Here is a 21,017-nt window from a genome sequence, read left to right as displayed (position 1 = left end):
GACCTTGGTCAAGTCATTTAACCTCTCTATGCCTCAGTTCTCCTGTTCTGCTTCTTAGATCGTGAGTCCAATGTGGGACAGGGATTATGTGCAACCTAATTAATTTGAATCTACTTTAGCACTTATAACAGTGTTTGACACATAGTAAGCGCTTAACAAATACCTCCTCCACTCCGACTTTAGGGAGCTCCTTCTGTCCTGCAGGAAGACTCGTTCCACACAGGGAGTATTTGCTCCTGCTACTCCTACTAATGATAATAGTCATGGTATTTGTTCATTCATTCATTCAATCGTATTTATTGAGCGCTTACTGTGTGCAGAGCACTGTACTAAGCACTTGGTAAGTACAAGTTGGCAACATATAGAGACGGTCCCTACCCAACAACGGGCTCACAGTCTAGAAGGGGGAGACAGACAACAAAACAAAATATATTAACAAAATAAAATAAATAGAATAGTAAATATGTACAAGTAAAATAAATAGAGTAATAAATCTGTACAAACATATATACAGGTGCTGTGGGGAGGGGAAGGAGGTAGGGCGGTGGGTTGGGGAGGGGGAGAGGAAGGAGGGGGCTCAGTCTGAGAAGGCCTTCTGGAGGAGGTGAGCTCTCAGTAGGGCTTTGAAGGGAGGAAGAGAGCTAGCTTGGCTGATGTGCAGAGGGAAGGCATTCCAGGCCAGGTGGAGGACGTGGGCCAGGGGTCGACGGTGGGACAGGTGAGAACGAGGCACAGTGAGGAGGTTAGCGGCAGAGGAGTGGAGGGTGCGGGCTCAGCTGGAGAAGGAAAGAAGGGAGGTGAGGTAGGAGGGGGCGAGGTGGCGGGCAGCCTTGAAGCCGAGTGAGGAGTTTTTGCCTGATGTGTAGGCTGACTGGTAGCCACTGGAGATTTTTGAGGAGGGGAGTAACATGCCCAGAGTGTTTCTGCACTGAGATGATCCAGGCAGCAGCGTGAAGTACACACACTTAGTGTGTACTAAGCACTTTGTACAGTGCTCTGCACACAGTAAGCGCTCAATAAATATGATTGATGAAGTATGTATGGATTGAAGTGGGGAGAGACAGGAGGATGGGAGATCAGAGCGGAAGCCGGTACAGTAATCCAGTCGGGATAGGGTGAGAGATTGAACCAGCAGGGTAGCGGTTTGGATGGAGAGGAAAGGGTAGATCTTGGCAATGTTGCGGAGGTGAGACTGGCAGGTTTTGGTGACGGACTGGATGTGAGGGGTGAACGAGAGAGCAGAGTCGAGGATGACACCAAGGTTGCGGGCTTGTGAGACGGGAAGGATGGTAGTGCTGTCTACAGTGATGGGAGAGTCAGGGAGAGGGGAGGGTTTGGGAGGGAAGATAAGGAGTTCAGTCTTGTACATATTGAGTTTTCGATGGCGGGCAGACATCCAGATGGAGATGTCTTGAAGGCAGGAGGAGACACGAGCCTGAAGGGAGGGAGAGAGAGCAGGGGTAGAGATGTAGATTTGGGTGTCATCAGCGTAGAGATGATAGTTGAAGCCATGGGAGCGAATGAGTTCACCAAGGGAATTTGTTAAGTGCTTACTGTGTGCCAGACACTATACTAAGTGCTAGGAGATACAAGGAAATCGGGTTGGACGTGTTCCCTGTCCCACATGGGGCTCACAGAATTAATCCCTGTTTTACAGATGAGGTAACTGAGGCCCAAAGATGTGAAGTGATTTGCCCAAGGTCACACAGCGGATGTGTGGTGGAGCCGGGATTAGAACCCAGGTCCTTCAGACTCCCAGGCCCGGATCTACCCACTAGGCTGTACTGCTTCTCTTTAGACCCTGCTTTTTTCTCTTCTCCTCTTCCCCACACTCCTGCCTCTAAGGGTCTAAAGGTTGCCCTGCCAGTACCACAATTGGTGCTGGTGCCCAGATCCTGGGGCCTGGTGGTGGAGTGTAGGAAGGATGAACTTTGATCCCTGATAATAATAATAATAATAATAATAATGATGGCATTTATTAAATGCTCACTATGTGCAAAGCACTGTTCTAAGTGCTGGGGAAGTTACAAGATGATCAGGTTGTCCCACGGGGGGCTCACAGTCTTAATCCCCATTTTACAGATGAGGTAACTGAGGCACAGAGAAGCAAAGTGACTTGTTCAAAGTCACACAGTGACAAGTGTCAGAGCTGGGATTTGAACCCATGACCTTTGACTCCAAAGCCCGTGGTCTTTCCACTGAGCCACGCTGATGGCAAGGGAGGTTCCCTCAACTTTCTCTGAGCCTTTTTATGATTTTTTAAATGGTATTTGTTAAGATTTAATTATGTGCCAGGCACTGTACTAAGCACTGGGGTAGAAACAAGCTAATCAGCTTGAGCACAGTCCCTGTCCCACATGGGGCTCACCAATTTGATGCCCATTTACACAGATGAGGCACAGAGAAGTTAGGTAACTCTAGACTGTGAGCTCTTCTCTAGACTGTGAGCTCCTTGTGGGCAGGGAATGTGTTTGATATAATATTATACTCTCCCAAACGCTTAGTACAGTGCTTTGCACACAGTAAGTGCTCAATAAATAATAATAATGATAACTTGTGCAAGGTCACACAGCAGACTAGTGGCAGAGCTGGATTTAGATCTCAGGTCCTTCTGATTCCCAAGCCTGTGCTGTTTCCTCTATGCCACATATGGTGCTATTAATAATCATTGTGGTAATTATTAAAGCACTAATTTTTTTAATGGCATTTGTTAAGCACTTACTATGTGCAAAGCACTGTTCGAAGCGCTTGATTTTGCTTAGTGTTGTGCTAAATGTTGGGGTAGATGGCGGATAGTCAGGTCAGACACAGTCCCTGTCCACTTGGGATTCCTGTTCTCGCTCCTACTTAGACTTTAAACCCCATGCGGGACAGGATCTGTGTCTGACCTGATTAACTTGTATCGACTCCCGTGCTTAGTACGGTGCCTGACACATAATAAACACTTATCACACAGCATTAAAGAAACAGGTATTTTTTATCTCCATTTTACAGATGAAGATACTGAGCCACAGAAAAGTTAGGTGACGTGTCTAAGGTCACACAGCAGGCAAGTGCAGAAATGGGATTAGATCTCAGGTCTCCCGACTCGCAGGCTTCTGCTCTTCCCACTAGATCATGCTGCTTCCCCTTTGAATGTCAGGGTTTTTGAAGCTCCGCTTGTAGTTTACATGAGCAGGAGAGGATTCTCTCTCTTTGGAAAACAAACTAATATATTTGCTATATTTGAATTACAGTTAATTTCTAAAAGCGTGTGTCTGGGAATGCATATTTTACTAATGAAAGAAGACATTTGTGTGGGTCCTTACAACTCTGGGAGTGCTTATTTGGGTTCAACAAATGATCTTTAAATAGGTAAGATGCCTCACTTGCAAATGAGTAGGAAGGTCAAGGACAAACCCAGACTGGCGGCTGGTGAATGTCAGTTGGGGAGCAGAGCTTACTTCTGACGCAGTTTTCTTTTGTCCCTTCGAAAAGATAAGGAATAGAACACAAAAAAAGAATTCTTTACACAGCTGAACCATCTTAGTAATAATACTGAGAATGGCTGTTTGCTATTGCAAAGATGAAATGGAAAGCTTGTTGTGGGCAGAGATTGTTTCTGTTTATTGCTCTACTGTACTCTCCCAAGCACTTAGTACTGTGCTTTGTACACAGTAAGTGCTCATTAACTACAATTGAATGAATAAATGATTCTGGCTGGGTGAAAAACTGTGAAGCAACCAGTCAATGGTATTTACTGAGTGCTTACTTTCTGCAGAGCACTGTATTAAGCACTTGAGGGTAGTGGAGTCATAGTCTCTGAGACTTCAGGATGTAGAGGGTGGAGGTGGTGAATGTACTTTGAAACTCCCCATTTTGTATACACAAACACACACACACAACATATGTTAATTATGTATTTATTATATGTATATCATGTATCTATAAACCGTTGGCTTCACAGGTTTTAAACTTTTTTGGGGGGTATTTGTTAAGCGCTTACTACGTGCCAGGCAACTGTACTAAATGCTGGAGTAGATGCAAGCTAATTGGACTGGCAACAGTTCCTGTTCATACATTCGTTCAATCATATTTATTGAGCGTTTACTGTGTGCAGAGCACATGCAACTCACAGTCTTAACCCCCATTTTACCGATGAGGGAACTGAGGCACAGAAAAGTGAAACGACTTGCTCAAGGTCACACAGCAGACAAGTGATGGAGCTGGAATTAGAACCCAGGTCCTTCAGACTCCAAGGCCTGGGTCTATCCACATAGTCCTTCAAAATGTGGGTCTACTGTACTGTGGGAATCGTTTCCCCTAACAGTTCGTTGTAATTTGTTCATTTTCTGTTCAAGAGCCAGGCCCAATATGATGATTGAGCTCCGTTAGGAAATTAAAGAATACATTGTCACTCACTCTACCTCCTTTTTCTCATTCCATCCCCTCTGAGTTTCTTAGGGGCACTTCATTGATTCAGGGGAACTTCAATTAAACAATCGACCAATCAATCATATTTTTGGAGCACTTACTGCATGCAGAGCATTATACTAAGCACTTGAAAATGTACCCTGTAGCAGAGTTGTTAGACATGTTCCCTGCCCACAGTGAACTTACAGTACAGAAAGGGAGATAGACATTAATATAAATAAACCAATTAAATTATTGGTTAAATCTCTTTCCCGTCAGGGTGGGAAATGCAGGATGGGGTGGAATCTTGTTGGTGGTGTACAGTCACTCACAAGTAGAGCCCTCTGACTTACCAAAGTCCTGGGTGCACCTGTTCCTCCCTCACACGAAGGAAAAAATTGCTTTTTATTATGTCAGAGGATGATTTAATTAAAATTTCCGTGGCAGTTTTCTCCTCTTTAGGTTGTACTGACCAGCACACAACATTCCTTAAATGAAATGATTTTTTTTTTTTCACATTTATCCATCCTCGGCACAGACTGGACTCTCTTCTACATGGCTTCCATTAGGCTATATATTGGATTATATATTGGATTATTTGACTCACTGTAGGCAGGGAATCTGTCTGTTATATGGTTATATTGTGCTCTCTCAAACGCTTAGTACAGTGCTCTCCACGCAGTAAGCGCTCAGTGATTACCACTGACCAACTGACTGACTGACAGATACTTTGGGGGCTAGAACTTAAAAAATACCTTCTTTAGCAATGTTCCATTTAACTTAGAGATCCAGTTACCCAATGAGCTATCGCAGCTAGGAAGTGTTAGCCTTTAAATAAATATGGTTCTGGGGAGGGATAGAAAGCATGATGCCAGTCTGTGCTGCATGATATTTTCAGTAACGCAGGCTTTTTTGATTTAGTACTTTCTTCTGGAACAGTAGGCCCATCAGTAACATCAACAGGGAAAATAACATTGCATTAGGAAAGCAAAACTGCAGTCAACTGAACAGAACCAAAGCTTTCTTTTAAAAATGGCCGGGAAACTCATCATCTCCCTGGGGTTTTTCATACCACACTCATCAATTTAGATGCTTTTAATATTATGCACAAATGCACGTGTGGATATGCATGTGCTTTTCCACTGCTAGCTATGGAGGCAGGCAAAAACACTTACCTCCCAATGGTTATAATCTCATTTTCATTGCCTGCCATAAAGGAAATGATGGGAATTTACATGTTGTCTTCTGAGGCAGGAGTATTAAAAAACAAAGCCAGTCTATTTTCATAGCCGTCTGCATTCCAATTCATTTCTCATTAAGAAAGCTTCAGGTTAAGTTCTTTTGAAAGGCAATGAGTGCACTAGTTTTGGCCCAGAAAAACAGGACTCCGAAGAGGTGCTTACAGAATGAATTATTTAGGGCAGGAGGTGGGGGTAGAGGAGTGGAGATTATGTAAGAAGACCTTAATATCTGTGGGAGGTGAGAAGAAGAGACTGATTGTCCCCCACCTTTTCCCTTCCCTCCTCTGCTCCCTGCCTTTGCTCCAACCCGAAACAATTAATATATATATTAATTAATATATATATATATATAAATTGTGTATATATATACACACACACACATATATATATATTATTTATTTGTTATGGGAAGCAGCATGGCCTAGTGGCTAGAGCATGGTCCTGGAAGTCAGCAGGACCTAGGTTTTAATTCTTGTTCCTCAACTTGCCTGATGTGACCTTGGACAAGTCACTTCACTTCTCTGTGCCTCAGTGACCTCATCTATAAAATGGAGGTTAAGACTGTGAGCCCCATGTGGGACAGGAACTGTGTCCAACCTGATGATCTTGACTCTACCCCAGCTCTTAGAACAGTGCTTGAAACATAGTAAGTGCTTAATCAATCAATCAATCAATCAATCAATCGTATTTATTGAGCACTTACTGTGTGCAGAGCACTGTACTAAGTACTTAACAAATTCCATCATCATTATTAGTAGTATTATTGTGCTTCTATTTTGCGCAAAAGACTGTACTAAGTGCTTGTCTGCTGTGTGACTTTGGGCAAGTCACTTTGCTTCTCTTTGCCTCAGTTACCTCATCTGTAAAATGGGGATTGAGACTGTGAGCCCCATGTGGGACAGGGACTGTGTCCAACCTGATTTGCCTTCTATCCACCCCAGTGCTTAGTACAGTGCTCGGCACATAGTAAGTGCTTAACAAATACCATAATTAAAAAAAATTTTTTTTGGAGGGTACTATAGAATAATAATGATGATGGCATTTGTTAAGTGCTTACTACGTGCCAAGCACTGTTCTAAGCACTGGTGGGGCTACAAGGTAAACAGGTTGTCCCACATGGGGCTCACAGTCTTAATCCCCATTTTTCAGATGCGGTAACTGAAGCACAGGGAAGTGAAGTGACTTGCCCGAAGTCACACAGTTGACAAGTGGCGGAGCCGGGATTTGAATCCACAACCTCTGACTCCCAAGCCTGTGTTCTGTCCACTGAGCCACGCTGCTTTTAGGAGACAGGATCCCTGCCCTCAAGGAGTTTACAATCTAGAGAGGGAGACAGACTAAAATGAATTACAGATAGGAGGAAGTAATGGGGAATAAAGATATGAACCAAAGTGCCATGGGTGTATGTGTGTATTTGGGAAGGTGAGTATTCGGCTGAAGTGGCTAAGTAAGTTCAGTAAATTCCTGAAAAAAGCCCTATTAGCTGTCGGTTTCACTCCCGTCTCCTAGAAGGGGTTGGGAAGCAGCGTTGCATAGTGGATAGAGCAAGAGTCTGGGAGTCAGAAGGACCTACATTCATTCATTCAATCGTACTTATTGAGCTCTTATCATCTGCAGAGCACTGTGCTGAGTGCTTGGAAGAGTATAACAACCAACAGACACATTTCTGCCCACAGTGAGTCACAGTTTAGTGGGGGAGCTCACAGTCTGGCTTCTAATCCTGGCTCTGCCACTTGTCTGCTGCATGACCTTGGGCAAGTCACTTCACTTCTCTGGGCCTCGGTTCCCTCATCTGGAAAAATAGAGATTAAGAGTGTGAGCCCCATGTGGGACAGGGATTGTGTCCAACTTGATTATCTTGTCTCTACCCCAGCACTTAGAAAAGTGCTTGGCAGATAGTAAGTGCTTAATATTCATTCATTCATTCAATCGTATTTATTGAGCGCTTACTGTGTGCAGAGCACTGCACTAAGCGCTTGGGAAGTACAAGTTGGCAACACATAGAGATGGTCCCTACCCAACAGCGGGCTCACAGTCTAGAAGAGTGGGCTCACAGTCTAGATGAGCGGGCCACAGTCTAGAAGGTATTAATAAATACCATTATTATTACTATTATTATTATTATTATTATATGCAGGCAATATGAAGTAGAGAAATGAGAGATTAATTAAGGAAAGCCTCGTGGAGAAGATATTTCAGAAGGGCTTTGAATGCAGTCCCTTGCCCCGCTTGGGGCTTACAGGAGGGAGGGAGAACAGGTATTTAATCCCCATTTTACAGGCAAGGTACGAAGTAAAGTGACTTTCCCGAGGTCACAAAGTAATTGGCAGAGCCGAGGTTAGTCCTTGACTTCTAGACTGTGAGCCCACGGTTGGGTAGGGACCGTCTCCATATGTTGCCAACTTGTACTTCCCAAGCGCTTAGTACAGTGCTCTGCACACAGTATGCGCTCAATAAATACGATTGAATGAATGAATGAATGGGGAGAACAGAGGTTTGTCAGATAGTGCTTAACAAATACCATCATCATCATCATCATCATCATATGAAGGAAGAGGGAGTCCCACACAGGAGGGATGATGCGAGCAAGAGGTTGGAAGTGAAACTAGAATAAGGCACAAGTAACTTGACTTTAGAGGAGCAAAGTGTGCAAGTGGGCTGTAGTAGGAGAAGAGAGTGGGTAAGTAGGAAGGAGAGAACTGATTGAAGCTAAGGAGAATGGATAACTATTTTTGAGAAGTGGGGAGACATGTGGAGAAGTAGCATGGCTCAGTGGAAAAAGCATGGGCTTTGGAGCATGGGTTCAAATCCCTGCTCCGCCAACTGTCAGCTGTGTGACTTTGGGCAAGTCACTTAACTTCTCTGTGCCTCAGTTACCTCATCTGTAAAATGGGGATTAAAACTGTGAGTCCCCCATGGTACAACCTGATCACCCTGTAACCTCCCCAGTGCTTAGAACAGTGCTTTGCACATAGTAAGCACTTAACAAATACCATTATTATTATTATTATTATTATTATTATTATTATTATGTGCAGAATGAAGCTGGGGAAGAGTGATTTGGGGAGCCCAGTGAAGTGTGGATTGGAGAGGCGAGATGCTGGAGGCAGGGAGTAATCGGGTCATGTTATGCTGCCTGAATCAGCTTGGATGGAGAGGAAGGATTGGATTCCGGAAATATTGTGGAAGAATAGACAGGATCTGGAGTCCAGTTTGGATCAGTGGCAGGATTTAGACACCCCAGTGTCACCCAGTGCCCCAACCTGACCGCCTCAGAAGGTGGGGATGGCAAACCACGGAAGCAGTAGGGGCAACCTACCTGGAGTTGGTGGCAGGAGTACCGGTAACCCTGAGGGAACCCAGCAGGGTTGGAGCTCTTAGAGATGGGTCACGAGATGTTGGTTAACTTTTAGTATTTTCAAGCTGACATTTAGGCACATTCACGCCGTGAGCGGGTTGAGAGTGTACGGGAAATGGGTGGAAAGCTTCTACCACATTTAGCTGTGGTGAAGATTAGTCATTACATGGAAGGTTTTTTATGGGGGGCACAGAATTAGTTAGAAGCGGGGCTCAGTTCTGGGTCCCCTTCAGTCCTCTCTCTACACCCATTCCTTTGGAAAACTCATTCGCTTCCACGGCTTCGATTTCTATCTCTATGTGGACGATTCCCAAAACTACATCTCCAGCCCTGATCTTTCTCCTTCTCTGCAGTTCCGTATTTCCTCCTGCCTTCGGGGCTTCTCTACTTGGATATTCCACTGGCAACACAAGCTTACCAAGTCCAAAACAGAACTCTTCATCTTTCCACCCAAACCCTGCCCTCCCCCTGACTTTCCTATTAATCTAGACAGCACTAGCATCTTCCCTGACTCACAAGGCCAGAACCTTGGCATTATTGAAGCAACATGGTCTGGTGGAAAGAGCGTGGTCCTGGGAGTCAGAAGGACTTGGGTTCTAATCCTGAATTTCCACTTGTCTGCTAGGTGACTTTTGGGTGAGTCACTTAACTTCTCTGCACCCCAGTTACTTCATTTGTAAAATGGGGAATTAAGACTGTGTGTCCCATGTGGGACAGGAACTGGGCCCAACCTTTTATTTGGCTTTTATTCATAAGCTTTTATTCATTCATTCATTCAGTTGTATTTATTGAATGCTTACTATGCTGCAGAGAAACAGCGTGGCTCAGTGGAAAGAGCATGGGAATTGGAGTCAGAGATCATGGGTTCAAATTCCGGCTCTGCCATTTGCCAGCTGTGTGACTTTGGGTAAGTCACTTCATTTCTCTGGGCCTCAGTTCCCTCATCTGTAAAATGGGGATGAAGACTGTGAGCCCCCCGTGGGACAACCTGATCACCTTGTAACCTTCCCAGCGCTTAGAACAGTGCTTTGCACACAGTAAGCGCTTAATAAATGCTATCAATATTATTATTATTATTACTATGTGCAGAGCACTGTACTAAGTGTTTGGAAAGTACAATTCATCACTAAAGAGGGACAATCCCTGCCTAAACGGGGTTACAGTCTCTACCCGAGTGCTTAGAATAGTGCCTAGCACATACAGTCTATATACTAAGCACTTAGGACAGTGCTCTGCACACAGTAAGCACTCAATAAATACGATTGAATGAATACAGTCCTGCTGTTCTCACTGCCTCCTTTCTCTCCCCACTCCAGTCCATACTTCATTCTGCTGCCTGGAATATTTTTCTAAAATCCATTCACGTTTAGAACAGTGCCCGGTGCTTAGAGCAGTGTTTGGCACATAGTACGCACTTAACAAATATCATTATCATCATCATCACCAAAATCATCATGTTTCCCCACTCCTCAAGAACCTCCAATGGTTGCACATCCACCTTCATGTCAAACAGAAACTCCTTCCCATTGGCTTCAAAACACTTAATCACCTTGACCCCTCCAATGTTCCCTCCCCTATTTCTTACTACAACACAGCCTGCACACTCTGCTCCTCTAAAGCCCACGTATTCACTATACCTGGCTCTCGTCTATCTTGTTGCCAACCCCTTTCCCACATCTTCCCCTTGGCCTGGAATTTCTCCCCCCTTCATATGGCAGATCCACACTCTTCCCCCCAGCTTCAAAGCCTTTTAGGGGGCACATCTCCTGATCTCCTGAGAGACCTTCCCTCACTAACACCTCATTCCCCCTACTCCCTCTTCCTTCTGCATTGTCCCACTTGGATTTGCTCCCTCTGACCTCCCCCCTCAGCCCCACAGCACTTGTGCATACGTGTGTAATATATTTTAATGTCTGTCTCTCCCTCAAGACCATGAGTTCCTTGTGGGCAGGGGACCTGTCTACCAATTCTGTTGTATTGCACTCTCCCAAATGCCTAGTATATGCTCCCAAAATGCTTCATATACACCAGATCACCATTCTGTCCACCTTCCAAGCATGACTAACTCACACCTCCTCCAAGAGGCCTTCCCCGATAAAGCCCTCTTTTCCCCAGCTCACTCTACCTTCTTTGTCATCTATGCACTTAAATCTGTGACCTTTGGACACTTGATATTCTCCCCACTCCCAACCCCACAGTCCTTGTGTACATATCTTTGAATTATATATTATAAATTACTTATTAATAGTGATGTCTGTCTCCCCACCTAGATTTTAAGCTCGTTATGGGCAGGGAACATAACTGCTTATTTTGTCATACCGTACTCTTCCAACCACTTAGTACAGTGCTCGGCACATAGTAAGCGCTCAATAAATATGACATTGATTGATTACAGTGGTCTACACACAGTAAGCACTTAACAAATACCATTGATTGATCGATTGATAGAGGACCTTCCCACATATTAGGTTTTCCCACAATAAACTTTCTTTGAGATTTATTTCCGTTTGCCTCCCTTACTGGCCACCAACAATTCAATTTTCTGGTATCACTGCAAAAGGGACCAAGGGAAACTATTGTGAAGGGTTTGAGTGACATCTGCCTTACTGTTGGGTCGCCTTAACACAGCCTCACTGGGTGGGACATGGGAGGAGAATTCATGACAACAGGGGACTCAAACAGCCGCTCGATGGAGAGCTGAAATTGGGAAACCAACAACAGGGAGGGCAGAAGAATCATTCTAAGGATACGGTAAAATAACGCCTCAGACAGTCCCACATCCCTGTTGAAAACGGGAGTTCATTCCTGAGGACAGAGCAATATGGTTCACTGCCATCAAGAAGGGAGCGGCTCCCTTAGAGCAAAAGCATCCTATGGCTTAGTAGATCATGCCCGGGTCCAGGAGACAGAGGGACCTGGGTTCTAATGCCGGGTCTTCCATATTTCTCCTGTGTGACCTTGGGCAAGTCAACTAACTTCTCTGGACCTCAGTTACCTCATCTAAAAAATGGGGATTAAGACTGTGAGCCTGTATGGGAGAGGGACTGTATCCAACCTGATTTGCTCTGCATACAGTAAGCGCTCAATAAATATGATCGAATGAATGAATTAACTTGTATTCATATTCATTCAATCATATTTATTGAGTGCTCATTGTGTGCAGAACACTGTACTAATTTGTATCTCCCCCAGTGCTTTAGAACAGTGCTTGGCACAGAGTAAGGGCTTAATGAGTATCATAATTATTATTATGGAGAGAGAGAGAGACAAGGAGGCAAAAAAGAAAACAGCACCAGGCATTGCAAACATTATTGATGGTATTTGTTAAGCACTTACTCTGTGCTGAGCACTGTACTAAGGTGGTTGCAAGCAAATCAGGTTGGACACAGTCCCTATCCCATTTGGGGCTCACAGTCTCAATCTTCATTTTGCAGATGAGGTAACTGAAGTACAGAGAAGCGAAGGGACTCTGACATGAGAAGCAGCGTGGCTCAGTAGAAAGAGCATGGGCTTGGGAGTCAGAGGTCATGGGTCCTCATCCTGGCTCTGTCACATGTCTGTTGTGTGACCTTGGGCTAGTCACTTAACTTCTCTGAGCCTCATTTGCCTCATCTATAAAATGGGGATTAAGACTGTGAGCCCCACGTGGGACAACCTGATCACCTTGTATCCTCCCCAGTGCTTAGAACAGTGCTTTCCATGTAGTAAGTGCTTAGTAAATGCTATTATTATTATTATTATTATTATTATTATTATTAGGCAAGTCACTTAACTTCTCCGAGCCTCAGTTACCTCATCTATAAAATAGGGATTAAGATGGTGAGCCCCATGTGGGACAACCTGATCACCTTGAATCCCCCCCAGCACTTAGAACAGTGCTTCTCACATAGTAAGTGCTTAACAAATGCCATCATTATCATTACTATTATTAGGTACTATATTAGGTACAAACATTAGGTACCAAAACACGAGACAGCATTTTTGTGTGCCCAAAGTGGCTGGCACTGAGCATCCTGCATTGGCCTTTTCAGCAACACACACACTCACAGGTGAACCTCATTGTCAGTGTTGTCAGCCAGGCAGTCAGTCAGTCATCAGTCAGTCAATCATAATTATTGAGCGCTTACTGTGTGCAGAGCACTATATTGAGTGCTTGGGAGAGTACAATATATAATAAGCATTAATTCATTCATTCATTCTTTCAATCATATTTATTGAGTGTTAACTGTGTGCAGAGCACTATACTAAGCGCTTGGGAAGTACAAGTTGGCAACATATAGAGACAGTCCCTACCCAACAGCGGGCTCACGGTCTAGAAGGCGGAGACAGACAACAAAACAAAACATATTAACAAAATAAAATAAATAGAATAGTAAATATGTACAAGTAAAATAGAGTAATAAATCTGTACAAACATATATACAGCTGCTGTGGGGAGGGGAAGGAGGTAGGGCTGGGGGATGGGGAGGGGGAGAGAAAGGAGGGCGCTCAGTCTGGGAAGGCCTCCCGGAGGAGGTTAGCTCTCAGTAGGGCCTTGAAGGGAGGAAGAGAGCTAGCTTGGCGGATGTGCGAAGGGAGGGCATTCCAGACCAGGGGGAGGACGTGGGCCGGGGGTCGATGGCGGGACAGGTGAGAACGAGGCACAGTGAGGAGGTTAGTGGCAGAGGAGCAGAGGGTGTGGGCTGGGCTGTAGAAGGAAAAAAGGGAGGTGAGGTAGGAGGGGACGAGGTGGTGGACAGCCTTGAAGCTGAGAGTGAAGAGTTTTTGCCTGATGCGTAGGTTGATTGGTAGCCACTGGAGATTTCTGAGGAGGGGAGTAACATGCCCAGAGCGTTTCTGCACGGAGACGATCCAGGCAGCAGCGTGAAGTATTGATTGAAGTGAGGAGAGACAGGAGGATGGGAGATCAGTGAGGAGGCTGATGCAATAATACAGTCAGGATAGGATGAGAGATTGAACCGGCAGGGTAGTGGTTTGGATGGAGAGGAAAGGTCGGATCTTGGCTATGTTGTGGAGGTGAGAGCGGCAGTTTTTGGTGATGGATTGGATGTGAGGGGTGAGCGAGAGAGCAGAGTCAAGGTTGACACCAAGGTTTCGGGCTTGTGAGATGGGAGGGATGGTAGTGCCTTCAACAGTGATGGGAAAGTCAGGGAGAGGGAAGGGTTTGGGAGGGAAGATAAGGAGTTCAGTCTCGGACATATTGAGTTTTAGATGGTGGGCAGACATCCAGATGGAGATGTCTTGAAGGCAGGGGGAGACATGAGCCTGAAGGGAGGGGGAGAGAGCAGGGGCAGAGATGTAGATTTGTGTGTCATCAGCGTAGAGATGATAGTTGAAGGCGTGGGAGCAAACGAGTTCACCAAGGGAGTGAGTGTAGATAGAGAACAGAAGGGGACCAAGAACTGACCCTTGAGGAACCCCTACAGTAAGGGGGTGTGAGGGGGAGGAGGAGCCCACAAAAGAGACTGAGAATGAACGGCTGGAGAGATAAGAGGAGTACCAGGAGAGGACAGAGTCTGTGAAGCCAAGGTTGGATAGCATGTTGAGGAGAAGGGGGTGGTCCAGTTTCGAAGGCAGCTGAGAGGTCGAGGACCCTTAACGAGCTTACAGTCTAGAAGAGGAGACAGACATTTCTATAGATAAATTACAGATATGTACATTAGGCTTGTCTTCTTCAAGTCCAAAGGATAACTATCAATCAGTCAATTTTATTTATTGGGTGCTTATTGTGTGCAGAGCACTGCACCAAGTAATTGGGAGAAAAAAATATAACAGAGTTGGTAGACATGTAACCTGTCCACAGTGAGCTTACAGTCTAAAGGGAGAGACAGGCATGAATAATAATAATGATAACGATGGCATTTATTAAGCACTTACTATGTGCAAAGCACTGTTCTAAGCACTGGTGAGGTTACTTGGTGATCAGCTTGTCCCACGGGGAGCTCACAGTCTTAATCCCCATTTTCCAGATGAGGTAACTGAGGCACAGAGAAGTTAAGTGATTTGCCCAAAGTCACACAGCTGACAACTGGCAGAGCTGGGATTTGAACCCATGACCTCTGACTCCAAAACCCCTGCTCTTTCCACTGAGCCACGCTGCTTCTCAAATACAAATACATACAAATACATATTCACAGATATGTGCATGAGAGTTGTGGAGCTGAAGGAGAGGTGAATAAAAGTGGCAAATGCAAGAGAAAGGGCCACAAGAAGGGAGTGGGAGAAGAGGAAATGAGGTCTGAATTGAAGAGGGTCTATTGGAGGAATTGTGCTTTTAAAAAGGCTTTGAAGATGGGGAGTGTGATCCTCTGTTTGATATGAAGAGGGAGTTAGGTCCCAGGGCAGACTCTATACTGGCAGACTCTGTCAGGCAGTGCTCTCCTTTGAGCCGGCTCCCCTGAGCTTTGTGTGTGTCTTTGGATGGGTATATGTCCACGTGTGGGACAAATACAGAAACAGAACTCTCTTGTCTCTTGCTGCGGGGTGAGTAGGTTTTCAGGCCTGGGTTTATCCCAGTCTGCTAAAAGAAAGAACAGAAAAAAAATCAGACTCAAGCTGAATTCAAGGAAGGAAAAATAACGATTGACCCTTTTTTTTTGAACTCTCAGTATATGAACTAATTTGACAACTTTGAGACTACAGGCCTATTAAATCATCTCCCCCTTTAAAAGTATGTGAATGCTCACAGGTATCGGGAAATGGTTCTGAGGAGGACTATATTTTTTCTTAATGAAACATCAATAGAGGAAAGAAAAATTTCGGAAAATGTTCTGACTCAGTGACAATATAATTATAACACCCTGGGAAGAAGCGGTTGGTATAGTAACTTGATTTTTATTGAATATCAGAATGTATAGAGACATAAAAATTCACAAGATGTGTATGTGCCGTAGTTTCAGCGCAGCGGAGATATTATTCACTCTTTTCAAAATCCTTCATCTTTACAATGAAAACATAGGCTCAAGCTTTCCTTTTGGCTTTCCAATTTTTTTTACTAGAACTAAACATTTTTTGGCAAAATCATTACCTTTGGTTCATCCAAAAATTCCTTATAAAAATATTTCAATTTCTTCTACTTTGTGTGTATGGCACTAGATTTCCTCTTATTTTTATTGTTATTGAGCAGAACCTCAATTTAAGGTGTTTTTTTTTCTTGGAAGAGGAAAAATATTAATACTATGAAACATTTTGTTCAGATGCTACTGTAAGAAGTAAATATGTGATTCATATTCTATCATAAAAAATAGTTATTGTGGCTTTCCAATTAAGAATTAACTTCTGAGGGCTGACACTCAAAGGGACCAGTTTTTGTCGTTAGACTATTTCTTTACGAGTAACACTTGTTAAGTGGGGAAAATGTATCAAGAAAAGTATTTAAAAATTTTATTACACTCAGTAAAAAGGCAGTCATTTTGCAGTGATTGTTGGGTTGGCAATGATAGCAAAAGGAATTCTATAAATGATTTCTGTGCTGAATATTTCTTTCTTAGCAATTATTAAAATATTATGGGTAATTATTGGTTTCTGTTTTTCACTCCCCTGGACCTATCTTTTGGCAAGGGATTAGCTGCATGAACCAGTACTCTTAGTAAACAGCCTGAATATTTTTTCTGTCCTTTAGACATGTTGGAGAAATTCAAAGAAACAGAATATTTCTTCAGTGTTATTCCAGGTTACACCATAGCACAGAAAGGAAATTATTTCCTTTTGTAACAGGCTTTTTTGACCACATGGAATCTGGTAATTCTTCTGGAATGTGTAATTGAAATGGCGATTCAGTTGCCATGTCTTTTTCTTCATAAAATGTTATTTTCAACTGAAACCACCATTTATTTAAAATATCCTGTATTGAATTGAGGGGAAATAAAGAAGCAGGGGTATGTTGCTTTTCTGAAGACAATACTGAGAACCTAGGACCGCATTTGTATGTTACACAATGGAGTATATGGAGTGTATATCTTTGAATACACACATATATGTATACATATATACAGACACATAGAGAAGCAGTATTGCTCAGTGGAAAGAGCACAGGCTTGGGAGTCAGAGGTCCAGGGTTCTAATCCGGGTTCCACCACTTGTCAGCTGAGTGACTTTGGGCAAGTCACTTAACTTCTCGCTGCCTCAGTTACCTCATCTGTAAAATGGGGATTAAGACTGTGAGTCCCACATGGGACAACCTGATCACATTGTATCCCCCCAGCGCTTAGAACAGTGCTTTGCACATAGTAAGTGCTTAACATGCCATTATTATTATTATATATATATATGCATGTATGTATACACATGTATGGAGTATATATCTTTGAATACACACACACACATATATATACATATATATATATATATTATATATATATATATGTATTTGTACACATACACACACACACATATAAACACATGTATTTGGAGATGATGCTTTTTTATGGTATCTGTTAAGCGCTTACTATGTGCCAGGCACTGTACTAAGAGCTGGGGTAGATACAAGCTAATCAGGTCAGACACAGTTCATGTCCCACTTGGGGATCACAGTCTTAATCCCCATTTTACAGATGAGCTACCAGAGGCACAGAGAAGTGAAGTGACTCACAAGCCCGCAACCTTGGTGTCATCCTCGACTCCGCTCTCTCGTTCACCCCTCACATCCAAGCCGTCACCAAAACCTGCCGGTCTCAGCTCCGCAACATTGCCAAGATCCGCCCTTTCCTCTCCATCCACACTGCTACCTTTCTCGTTCAAGCTCTCATCCTATCCCGTCTGGACTACTGCATCAGCCTTCTCTCTGATCTCCCATCCTCGTGTCTCTCCCCACTTCAATCCATACTTCATGCCGCTGCCCGGATTGTCTTTGTCCAGAAACACTCTGGGCATGTTACTCCCCTCCTCAAAAATCTCCAGTGGCTACCAATCAATCTGCGCATCAGGCAGAAACTCCTCACCCTGGGCTTCAAGGCTGTCCATCACCTCGCCCCCTCCTACCTCACCTCCCTTCTCTCCTTCTCCAGCCCAGCCCGCACCCTCCGCTCCTCTGCTGCTAATCTCCTCACCGTGCCTCGTTCTCGTCTGTCCCGCCGTCGACCCCCGGCCCATGTCATCCCCCGGGCCTGGAATGCCCTCTCTGTGCCCATCCGCCAAGCTAGCTCTCTTCCTCCCTTCAAGGCCCTACTGAGAGCTCACCTCCTCCAGGAGGCCTTCCCAGACTGAGCCCCTTTCTTCCTCTCCCCCTCGTCCCCCTCTCCATCGCCCCCATCTTACCTCCTTCCCTTCCCCACAGCACCTGTTTATATGTATATATGTTTGTACATATTTGTTACTCTATTTATTTATTTATTTTACTTGTACATAACTATTCTATTTATTTTATTTTGTTAGTATGTTTGGTTTTGTTCTCTGTCTCCCCCTTTTAGACTGTGAGCCCACTGTTGGGTAGGGACTGTCTCTATATGTTGCCAATTTGTACTTCCCAAGCGCTTAGTACAGTGCTCTGCACACAGTAAGCGCTCAATAAATACGATTGATGATGATGATGATGATGAAGTGACTTGCCTAAGGTCACACAGCAGAGACCTGGTGGAGCCGGAACTAGAACTCAGGTCCTCGTGACTTCCAGGCACAAGCGTATATCCACTAGGCCAGTTTTGAGAGTTCATGGATTAATCTAATAAAACATTTGAGGAACCTACATTCCATTCCATATAATATGTTCTTTGCCACACTGATTCATTTTCTCTTCCCTTTACTTCTCCTCCTCCTCCGCCTCCTCCTCTTTCTGCTTTTTGTTTTCCTTTTTCTCTTCTTCCTGCTCAGCCACCTATCTTAAAAAATAAGATAGGTGCTTAAAAATGCCATTATTATTATTATTATTATTAGGGAAAATCAATTAGCACTTGGTGCCTGTCCCACAGGCGCTCACAATCTAAATCACATAGAACAATAAGAAGCAAATACAAACAACAATTAGAGCAAATTAAAATTCAGCAACTGAAAATAGCAATATTCAACTAAGTCAGAACTGGTGGGGGCAGGGGTTCAGATACTTGAGCATTCCAAGTCAACGGTCTTGATGTTAACATGGACATGATCTAGTTGGAAAGTCAGGCTTGATTTCCATGATGTTTAGCAGGAGAGGAGGAGGAAGGATGCAGCTCTTTGGCCTACCAGTCCTCTACACTGTAAGCTTGATGTGGGCAAGGAATATGTTTGTTATATTGTTATCTTGTACTCTTTCAAATGCTTAGTCCAGTTCTCTGTACACAGTAAGTGTTTAATAAATATGATTGATGGACTGACCGACTGACAGCTCTGTGCAGACCCTGGACTTGTCAGTGGCCTGGGGGTTCTGTCCTCATGTATCACAGTTTCTGTAGCATATTTGTTGCTGCTTTAGAATAACATCTTGGTCTCCATAGCTTCCTGAATTTCATGTCCAAGGAGGGCAAGTCCTCTCCTGATTGTTGCATGCCAGGCTGGATAATAATAATAATAATAATAATGATAATGGGAGCATGTTGTTGGGTAGGGACCGTCTCTATATGTTGCCGACTTGTACGTCCCAAGTGCTTAGTACAGTGCTCTGCACACAGTAAGCGCTCAATAAATATGATTGAATGAATAATGATAATAATAATAATAGTGGTATTTGTTAAGCACTTACTATGTGCCAGGCACTGTATTAAGTGCTGGGGTGGAGAGAAGCAAATTGGGTTGGACAGTCCCTGTCCCACATGGAGTTCACAGTCTCAATCCCCATTTACAGATGAGGGAACTGAGGTCCAGAGAAGTGAAGTGACTTGTCCTAGGTCACAAGCAGACAAGTGGCAGTGCCGGGACTAGAACCATGACCTTCTGACTCCCAAGCCCATTTCTTTCCATTGTCTTGTCTTATGCCATCTCTCCCAGAACACCCCACCTCCATCTGCAATCATTCTGGTAGTGGATCCATAGAGTTTTCTTGGTAAAAATCCAGAAGTGGTTTTCCACTGCCTCCTTCTGCACAGTAAACTCAGGTCTCTGCCCTCGACTCTCTCCCATGCCGCCGCTGCCCAGCATGAGTGAGTTTTGACTTGCAGCAGACTGCCTTCCACTCATTAGCCACTGGCCAAGCTAGGAAAGGAATGGGTAGGCCTCTGCTTGACTCTCCCTCCCATAGCTGAGACTGGTAGAGGACTGGAAACTCTCCAGGTGCGACCCTGAGAGGGGTCTCTTTCCATTAGGCCATGCAAATCAGTCACAGACCTTGCCCCACATGGGGCTCACAGTCATCTATGGGGGAGGAAGAACTGTTCTTTTACCCCCAATTTACAGATGGAGAAACGGAGGCAAAGAGAAGTTAAATAACTTGCCCATGGTCGCACAGCAGGAAAGTGCTTTCTTCTGGTTCTCCTCTTATGTCTCTGGCCTTTCATTCTCAGTCTCCTTCTCAGGCTTCTCCTCTGCCTCCCAGCTCCTACCCGTGTGGGTCCCTCAAGGTTCAGTTCTGGGTCCCCTTCTATCCTCCATCTACACCCCCTCCCTTGGAGAACTAATTTGCTCCCATGTCTTCAACCACCACCTCTATATGGATGATACCCAAATCTCCATCTCCTCCCCTGATCTCTCTCCCTCTCTGCAGTCTCACATTTCCTCCTGCCTTCAAGACATCCTGACTTGGATGTCCTCCTGTCAACTCAAGCGTATCATGTCCAAAACTGAGCTCCTTATCTTCTCTCCCAAACCCTGTCCTCCCCCTAACTTTCCTATCACTGTAGATGGCACCCCCTTCCTTTCTGTCTCACACGCTGATAACCTTGGTATTAAACTTGTAATAATAATCATAATAATATTTGTTAATAATAATAATGATGATGGTATTTGTTAAGCACTTACTATGTGCAAAGCGCTGTTCTAAACACTGGGGGGATACAAGGCGATCAGGTTGTCCCACGTGGGGCTCACAGTCTTAATCCCCCTTTTACAGATGAGGTAACTGAGGCACAGAGAAGTTAAGTGACTTGCCCAAAGTCACACAGCTGACCATTGGCGAAGCC

General features: G+C 44.3%; 1 protein-coding gene and 1 non-coding gene across 3 annotated transcripts in view; one reads left to right on the top strand and one right to left on the bottom strand.

Moving 5' to 3' along the window:
* The window catches only part of TAFA2 (TAFA chemokine like family member 2), a 526,830-nt gene that overhangs the window by 30,990 nt on the left and 474,823 nt on the right, over positions 1 to 21,017 (top strand). The window lies entirely within an intron of this gene.
* On the bottom strand, positions 20,053 to 20,190 carry LOC119923374. The gene has a single exon (XR_005448841.1). It is a non-coding gene; the product is annotated as a small nucleolar RNA SNORA7 (small nucleolar RNA).

Source organism: Tachyglossus aculeatus, chromosome 2 (assembly GCF_015852505.1).
Source record: "Tachyglossus aculeatus isolate mTacAcu1 chromosome 2, mTacAcu1.pri, whole genome shotgun sequence".
In the NCBI taxonomy this organism is placed as follows: Eukaryota; Metazoa; Chordata; class Mammalia; order Monotremata; family Tachyglossidae; genus Tachyglossus; species Tachyglossus aculeatus.
The sequence above is the reverse complement of the archived record's forward strand: the minus strand, read 5'-3'. Positions and strand labels throughout refer to the sequence as shown.